The following is a 9662-nucleotide window of genomic DNA, read 5'->3' as shown; positions in this document are numbered from 1 at the left end:
CCTTACAAAGAACTCCCTTACACGGTCTATATTCACTGTAAAGAAGCCAAAGCCTGAATGAGCATCACTCAGGAATTAGATTCCCCCTCTTAAAACGCAGCTCTCTTGTGTTTTATGTTGCTTTTAGACGCACTTGATTGTAAAGCGAATCCACACGAAGGCATGCGAAGTAAAAGGCTCTTTGATGCGTTTACAAGTTAACACAGGAACGTTTTCCTGTGCTCTCTTCACCCAACATGCAATTTAGGGGAGAGCCCACAAGAGGTCCCCAAAGATGTTGCTATCCAGAGAGCTACAGCACAGTGCAAATTACACCCTTCGAGTCAGCGCGCCAGCAGGGAAAGCACCAGCAAGAATTTGGCCTTTGGTATACAAAGAAACCGGTTTATTTTAAGCAACTTGTAATAAACGTTAAGCTTCACTCAGAAGTCAGGTAAACAGGAACAATAATTACTGTGTCCTTTCCTGAGAGCAACTCTGTCAGTAACCATGCATCCACTGGCACTGCGTTTTCTTATCTGCAAGCCTCAGCCTGCACCATGTAAAATGGGTTTATGGTTTCTTTCACTACAGGCAGTTTGGACTCAAAAAGGAGCCTGGCTTTCCAGTGGGAGCTCAGGAATCCAGTACTGGGCTACAGATGACAGCAGCAGAAATCAGTGCAGCATCCTGTGATGGTGGGTGTTATTCATGGATTATAAACCTGTGGACTTTAAACCAGGAGGAGCTGTTCTGCTAACCTGAGTGTCGTGGTGCAGCAGAATGTTGTGATTTGCTCAGTAACCTGTTCTGCAGGCAGTGCCTACTGTGCAGTTGTAATGTCCGTCTGGCAGAAGGGATCAAGTCTTGATTAAAGACTTCAAGAACTGAAGAGACTGCTCCTGCTCTTGGGTTTGAATGAATGGCAAGTATTCCCTGTGTGGAGGACTACTTACAGATGAGAGCTAACAAGCTGGCACAGTCCCTGCTCTGAACAGACACAATGATTCTTCATATAGTAAAGGAATGGCTTAGTGTCTTCGACCAAAAGTGTTCCCCACAACCCCAAGGTGCTTCCCTTTACCCCAATTTATCTGTATCAATGTGCAGTACAAATAGCTACAGATGTGGTTTATGCTCAAGGGTTTGGTTTCCTTAGAAGACTTGGGCACTAAAGAAGGATATTGGTGGTGCAGAGGTGCCTGAGTCCAGACTCGTGAATATCCGACCTTGGTCTTGTTGCAGAAGCACCCACCCTTCACAGGTCCACAACTTCTGGGTTTTATGATCTCCAATCATGCAGAGTTTTGCTCAATTTTGAACTTGTTTGGACTGAGTTTAGGACTAAGAAGTTTATCATCATGCTCTCACCATAGCACAACAGGTATATCCCCCAGCTCAAGTGCTTAGAAAGCTTTCATCCAATAATTGTTCTCAGTGCGTGTCCAGCACTAGTGGATATCATTGTCAGCCTCCAGCCCCTCCAGGGCACATCCTATAGCCCTTTCCCAAGCAGGGCTGACCCCACATGTGGAGAATCATTGCCCATCCATCAGGCAGCTCTAGGCTGCTTTGATATTTAGGGAGGTTCTCCCTGTATTTTTAAAGCTGAGTTTAAGGGAAGGAATTAAAGATTCATGGCAGGGGGGTTGGAACTAAATGATCTTAAGGTCCTTTCCAACGAAACTATTCTATGATTCTATGCATGTAGAAGGGAGCACCAGTCAAGTTCAAAGGTACAGGTGGCAAGTGGGAATTCCTGGATTCCACGATTCTGCAATAAAATGTCATCAGATAACTTAAACAACCAGACAATGACAAAACCCAGGTCTTCCCCCTTCCCAAGGCTGCTCTAATCACGAAACAGCTCAAGGCTGAATTCATCTTTCTTCCTGTGGCACACTAAGCCTTGGGTCTCTTTGCACACAGTAATTAACACTGAGGATGCACCCTCAGTTATTCCTCTGCTGAGCAATTTGGCTGTGGCAGCCCTTAGATAGCTATTGTGTACTGCGTGGAAAACATGAAAAGCAGGAGAAGTCACCACTTCCCTTGATCATTTCCTCCAGTGATTAATTATCCGCACAGTTTAGAACTGCACCTTAGTTTTAATTTCAGCTGGCTTTATTCCCAGCACCACACGGGTGCCTGTTGTGCCTTTCTCTGGTTATTTTAAAAGCCTCCTTTCTCACCAGGTATTTACGCTTTGTAGTCTAGTCTTGCAACTGCCTTTGGATAAGGTAAACAGGCTGGGCTCTTCTAGTCTCTTAGAATTGTCTCCTTCCTCCCATCAATTATTTGAGGTCTTTTACATAGAATCATAGGATCATGGAATGGTTTGGGTTGGAAAGGACCTCAAAGCTCATCCCGTTCCAACCCCCTGCCACAGGCAGGGACACCTTCCACTACACCAGGTTGCTTCTTGCTCTCTATCCAATTTATAACATCAAAACCATAAGAACTGTTTCAGCACTAATGGGAACTAGAGAGATAAAATCACTTTCCACCCCAGCTTTCTACAGTGTTGTGATCTGAGGATCACACTGTCCTTTCTACCCACACCGCTACACTGGGTGCTTGAATCCAGGAGCCTCTCCTTGGTGAGTCTTGAATCCTTCCCAGGGTTGTTGCTTTCCAGAGTAAAGAATTCCACATGGTCTTTAAGCTGAGACAAATCATAGACTAGTTAGGATTGGAAAGGACCATAAACATGTTTGACTGTGTTAAAAGGCATCTGTCTGGAAAAGAAATGCCTTGCTGGTGTATCTGGCATGGCCTCTTAGTTACTGTCCCAAATTCTTGATGGTACCTGTACATATTCTCAGTGCAATTTTATATCTGCTTGTGGATCACACCAGGAGACCAACATTCTTTGGTTATCTCAGTGCTCTCGGATGCATTTCTGTACTAAGTGCTGGCCCTTCTCTGAGATTACTGCAAGACTGCAGAAGACATCACCTCCTGAAAGAGGACAGAAACATCTCTAAAAATCTTGTGCCTCTTTGGAACCTTGTTAATGTTTTCTCTTCTGCTTCTTGGCCTGTAGCATTATGAAGATTGTTTATGTTCCTAATGGGCTTTAAAAACTCCCTCTTAGCCTTGCCAATGCAGGGATTTTTTCCCCATTTCCTGTGTTTTTCTGTTATTTAACACTTCTCCTATACACTCTTTGTTATCTGGTTCTCCTTTTTTCCATCTTTAACATCACTCTTAATTGTTGCTTTCCACTGATTGTTTCTGAATCCAGATGGGAATTTAGTTGAGGTAATTTTCATTTCCTGAATGTTTGGGTCTCCCACTGTAGACTCTGGGCTATCTTCTGCCCATCCTTAAAATCCAGCATCAGGGCATGCAGTCTCCTCTTCCAAAGCAGCGTGGTACTGCGAGCATGAGCATTGTCCTCCAGCAGGGCAGAGGTTCAGTGCTGGAATGGAAATCTCCCAGGCTGAATTTTCCCCTTGCCTCCCTTCCCGTAGGAGCCTGTCTTTTGCCATCCAGGTCCAACCAGCAGTATATCCCATTTCTGCTTTGGAAAGGCTGCAGCACATTTCTTCCCTCAGGACATCATGTGCTTTGCAGGATCATGCCTCTCTCCCGCTGGTTTACAGACATGGAAGGGCTCAACAGGGGTTTGTTGAGAGTGGAGGCTTGGTGCTGGAATGCTCAGCATCCAAACAGTAGCCTTAAAAGAAGCTTGTGGGAAGTGCTGTTTCCTTGATTGGGAAAAGAACAGAGGCCGGGTAAGGCTGTGACTCAGCCAGTGAGTCAGCAGGGTCTGCTTTCCAGTGAGGCCATCCTGTGCTGTTGAGCACTCTCACACCCTCCCTGCTGCCATGGGACAGTAAAAACCTCGAGCTGCTGCTTTTCTGTGTTCACAAAGTTATCCTGGTCCTTAACCTCTTCCCTGCCGCCTCCTACTGCGGTCTCACCAACTCTCTGCTCCCCAGCTCCATCCCCGTGGCTGCTGTCTCCTTCAGTGCTGGGTGGATTTAGTGAGTATGAGCTCCTGCTCTGCAGCAAGGGAGAGACCTTGTGATCCATTCACAATGGAGGGAAAATCCTGGGAGTAAGCAAGAATTCACTGCAAGAAAAGGCACAGGGTTAGGACTTGATCCAGATCCTGCCCGAGACGGTGATGACCTCCAATAGACACTGCAGACTGTGGTGTCATTAAACGAGCTGGACCAGTGCTGCAGGTCCAACATGCTGGTTTTGAATGCACATTGTGTTTACTCTGTCTGCTTCCCCATGCGGGGCTCTCCACTGAGATCCTAGCGCTCTTTCAACGTGAGACATGATGTCAACCAAAAGGCACTCGGGGACGTGGGGAGGAGGGTGCTGGAGGAACAAGTGACGCCCTGAGACACACACAGCTCATGCTTCCTGGCCTCACGGTCTTGGGCGCACGCTCAGCTCCATGGAAGCTCTCTTGTTTCCACTGAACTGACTTTTTTAATTGGTATTGAACAAAACAAATAATTTTAGCCATGCAGTATTTACATCCAGGCGAGCAGCCAGGACATACCTCTGTCTATGGCTGCATCCACTGTTAAGCACAAATGTCCCACTGTTTTATTTATTAGCCAAGCATTTCTACTAATAGCTGAGCTAATTTTATCCTTTTCTTACTGCTGGCTGACGATGACTCAGTCTGGCTGGGAGGAGCTCACAGCACAGTGCCCAGGCTCTGAAAACCGGCGTTACGCAGAAGGAAGGGCTGGCTGTCCACCCCCTGCCTCTGGATCTGGTCGCTTTCCCACTGTCTTCTATGTGTGTATGTGGAACAAAGAAACCAGTGAAGTATTCCACAAATAATCTTGTCAGGCAGGATGGAGTGGAGATGCAGTCGTCTCTGTAAGAGCCAGCTGCAGCTATAACATTTAACAAGAGCATCAGGCTGGTACTCATATTGCTCCATAATTTTTTTCTCAGTTTTATTTCTTTATCAATGTTTTCTGCCTGAGTCAGCCCCCAGTTAATGGGCTGCTCACTCTTAACTTGAGGCTTGCCTTCACAGGGTTCCAGGTGAGGTACTTTGTCTTGGCAGATATTAAAGATTCCTTCTCCATTCAGTGTACAGTGACAGGCTTCTCTGGAAAGTGATTTCACTTACTTGTCTTGGGCAATCTCAGAAAATCCTGCCCTGTATTTCATTAGTGTGTTATAAAGGCTGGGAGAAGACGCTGAATTTACAAGGTAAAACAAAATAAGTAGTTTCGTTCCAAAGATGAGGTTAAGTTAGATGAGATCCTTCTGGATTTAAAATTTCTCTTTCTGAAAACTTCAAGGTGCAGCTCAGTACTTTCTATAAGTGGGGCTGTAGGGAATAGAGCAGCCAGGGTGAAAACACAGAATCTCCTAATTTAGCTCGAGTCTCCAAATCAGGAATACAAGGAAGACTTTATAAGAAAAGTAAAACAGCATGTTTTTTTCATCTCTATTGTCGACATGGACAGTGGGATCAAGTGCACCCCAGCAAGTTTGCAGCAACACCAAGCTGTGCGGTGTGGTGAACATGCTGGAGGGAAGGGATGCCATCCAGATGGACCTTGACACACTCAAGAGGTGGGCCAGTGCCAACCTTATGAAGCTCAACAAGGCCAAGTCCTGCACCTGGGTCTGGGCAATCCCAAGCAGAAATACAGCCTGAGCGGAGGCCGGATTTAGAGCAGCCCTGAGGAGAAGGACTTGGGATTGTTGGTTGACAAAGAGCTAAACATGACCTGGCAACTTGTGTTTGCAGCCCAGAAACCCAGCTGTGTCCTGGCTGCATCAAAAGGAGCATGGCCAGCAAGTCAGGGGAGGTGATTCTGCCCCTTTACTCTGCTTTTGTGAGACCCCACCTGCAGTCCTGGGGCCAACAAAACAAGAGGGATGTGGACCTGCTCAAGTGAGTCCAGAAGAGGCCACAAAGAAGCTCTGAGGGCTGGAGCACCTCTGCTATGGAAACAGGCTGAGAGAGTTGGGCTTGTTCAGCCTGGAGCAGAGAAGGCTCCAGGGACACCTTACAGCAGCCTTCCAGTACCTAAAGGGGCCTACAAGAAATCTGGAGAGGGACTTTTTACAAAGGAATGTAGGGATAGGACAAGGGAAATGGTTTTAAACTGAAATGGGGTAGACTTAGATTAGATATTAATAAGAATTTCTTTACTGTGAGAGTGGCGGGGCATTGGAATGGCTTGCCCAGAGAAGCTGTGGCTGCCCCATCGCTGGCAGTGTTCAAGGCCAGGTTGGACACGAGCTTGGAGCAACCTGCTCTAGTGGAAGGTGTCCCTGCCCATGGCAGGGGGTTGGAACTGGATGACCATTAACTCAAACCATCCTCTGATTCTATAATGTGTCATCCTGATCAACTTAAAATACAATTCAGGTTCCTTTGCAGCAACATCTCGGTAATGCAGTCCTCAAACTCATTGTAAAGGTCAGCCATAGGATCAATCCTTACCTGCTCCAAAGATGCCATATGAACGTGTCACATTTTCCTACCTAAGAGGATTCTAGCTGGTATCACTCAGCAGTGAGTTCTCTTAACCACTGTGATAACCCTTAGTTATCCTTAGCTATCCTTTAGTTACTGCAGTAGCACACTGTGCAAAGGGTTCGCCCAGTAGTGAGGCAATTCTGGCTGCGGAAGAGTTTTAACCACTTGTATTGTTTCTTTCAGACGTGGGCAGAAGCGAGTTTACTCTGATTCAGATGAAAACAAAGATCAGCTTGGAAAACAGTGAACTCTTGACCCACAAACAGGATCAACAGTGTTGATTTTCCCTTAGCTCTTGCTTGTAAATTCACAGTATCTTAACTGCTGAGGCCTCAAGGGAGGCTTTTGCTTATGTGGGGCTGTGTCAGTGCAGAGGGCTGGAACTCTAGAAACTGGTATTTTCTTCTTAGCACTGCCATTAGCCTTGGGATGTTGAAAAAGTCCCAAAGTCCTGTGCGTTTCCTTCCTTATGAACCCACAGATAATAGACCAAAGGCTTTTGCTTTACAATCTGTAGATACAATATCCCATATGACAGCAGGCTATGAAATTTGATTTCCTGTATTACAAAGCCCAGAGAGTTTTGCTGCATTATTTTACTATTAGAACCACCATCACCTCTATTTGAGCTAGAGTTGTATACTGAGTCCTGTGTACAACTGAGCTGTGGGACACAGAGTGGGGATGCAGCAGGCTTGTGCAAGATCAGTAATCATAACTGAAGCCCTTCCGTGATGAGATGAGCCTGATAAAAGTTCCCTTCCTGGGTTTTAATCTCTGTTTTGGGGTCTTGCAGAGGGGCAGGAGGTGTTCAGATGAAGTTTAAGCTGTTAGTGCTGGTTAGGAGTATCAAAGCCCAATTAGTTGAGTTGGTTGGTTCAGGATTTGTGGTGGCCAGTTCCTTCAGCTGAACATGGAGCTCCACGGTGGGTGTAAGGAAAGCCCTACCTGAAGAAGCAGGAGGCCTTCTGGACAGGGCGTTTCATGCTTCCCTGCAGACTTTGGGCACAATGAGAAGGTGTGTGCTGCAAACACATCTGCAGACATGCCTTGTCTTGGCAAGACTCTGCCTGTTTCTGTATCATTGATGCCAAGGATTAGTAACTGAAACTGAACTTGGCATTCCCCTCCCTCCCTTTCCTGTTCTCCTCAGCCTGTTGCTTCTCATGAGCATGGTGCAAGAGCCACATCTCACTTCTGTCCCTACAAAAACACATGAGAGAAGCAGCTTGACCTTATCACTCCTGTCCAGTGCTACTTTAGCGTGCCCTTAGTAACTTTGTTTTGTTGCTCTTCTAGGTAAAATTTAGAGGGAGAAGTCCTGGTCCTGTGCAAGGTGCTGTGTCCCACTGGTGGGGAGTCCCACCACAGTTCAATGGGCAGCTGTGGAGGGAAGCACTGATGGAGCTGGTGCCTGTGGGGGTAGGGCTTGCACAGGAATGCTTGGCGTGTGGTGAATGTGCTTTCTGAACTATTCACATCTTCCCCCCTTCAAGTTCTCATTGTGTTGAAGCCTGCCTACTCCAACAACTCCAACTCCTGCAGTCCTCACCAGCTATGAGCTCTATAATCTGTTCTAGGTAGGCTTCAAAGCACTTCCCATCAGGGGTAAGGATGTTCTGTTAGAAACATGTGGAGTTGTTATGCACTGCCTTGTGCTGGCGGAAGGGTAGAAGTCTGAGGTGCCCTCCAGTTCTCATTCTCTTGAGTGCTGCACAGGGGTGATGGAGAGCACCATGTCATGGCATGGGCACAGTGGTTGCTGCTCAGAGGGTCTGCAAGGTGCATGGTCCAGGCTGGACTGCAAGTCTCTTGCTCTTGTGCTTTCACTACAGAACTGAAGGGCAGAAGGTGTTGCACCTTCTGACTTCATGAATAGGGATTGCACAAAGTCCAATAGCAAGCAGCCCAGGACAGCAGGACAGGGACTGAAGTACTCATATGGGAGCAAGACAGTTGACCCCAAACCTCTCCAATGTCCTGATGCAGGCAAGACTAAAACCTAGTCTTTCGGGTTTAGTTTAGGTGCTGATCTCCTAGATGCTGATACTAAGCTTAAGAGAGAGAGAACAAAGTTACCTCCCTTTGAGTGCCTGCAGCCAGGAGAGGATTCATGGCTACAGATCTTGAGGATATTCAGGCTTTTAGTTCTCTTTGCAAAGCAGTGCCAAACACTTATATTTTGTCCTTAGTCCTGTCTAGCTTATTATGTGTAATGTGCTGGCTTCTATGATTTCTGTTCACTGCATCCTCTGGGGAGCCATAATTCCTATCCTGAGATCCTAAGTTTTAGTGTATGGAAGGAGATCTAGACATGAGACACTACAGCACTGATGCTGAGTGCACCCTGAATATCACCTGGTGAACCATGTGTGTGGGGACTGGCTGCTCCTCGGCCTGGTATATGACAAGTGTTACACAGCCGCAGACAAGCTCCTACCATCTCCCAGGCAAGTCAAGTCAGGCATTTTTGCAGCAGAGATGCTGCAAAGTCCAGTTCTTCTCTTCTTCTGAGCTGTTCTTGAAATCAGGTGGCTCCCAGGTATGATCTCTAGAAGCTTTGGGTTTTTGTAATCTAACCTGCAGTCCCAACCAGCCACCCACTTATTTAGAGCACTGATTAAGGCTAGTACTTCCTTCCACCCTGTTCAGTTGGTGTGACTAAAAGTGCTGCTGCTTTTGTTTTTTAGAGGAAACACTTTGTCCTGGCTGTCGTACACCGATGCTGCTCTGCGAACTGTAAGGGCAGGAGCTGTGCCCTGTACTCATGGAATGATGGGATCCTGGGAGTGGTGACTGTTTTTCACATCTGAATCTTTCCCCAGGCAGTACTGGCCAAGGCACAACATAGGTGGAAAATATGATCCTACGTTAACGCCTAGCAGCAGTTACAATATGTATTTCAGTAGCAACGCCAAGGCCTAAAAGGAGCACGGAGGAAGACCTGCTCGCTCTTCCCTTGCACAGCCAACACACTTGATTTTCATGGGCTAAATCCCTGTGGTGGCAGGAGCATGTTAGGTCCTGCCCAAGGTTTGTCTGAGCAGCTGTGGACATCCAGGGCTTTACTTTACAGCTGGTACAGAGACAGAGGCACATCTGGAGGATGCCATCTCAGCCTCATGTAGGAAGATGCAAGTCACCCTTGTGATGCCTGCTTCTCTGCTTTGTCTGTTGGGATAACTGGACTCCATGTGGGCAA

This window comes from Strigops habroptila, chromosome 2, assembly GCF_004027225.2.
Source record: "Strigops habroptila isolate Jane chromosome 2, bStrHab1.2.pri, whole genome shotgun sequence".
Lineage (NCBI taxonomy): Eukaryota > Metazoa > Chordata > Aves > Psittaciformes > Psittacidae > Strigops > Strigops habroptila.
Note: the sequence above shows the minus strand (reverse complement) of the source record.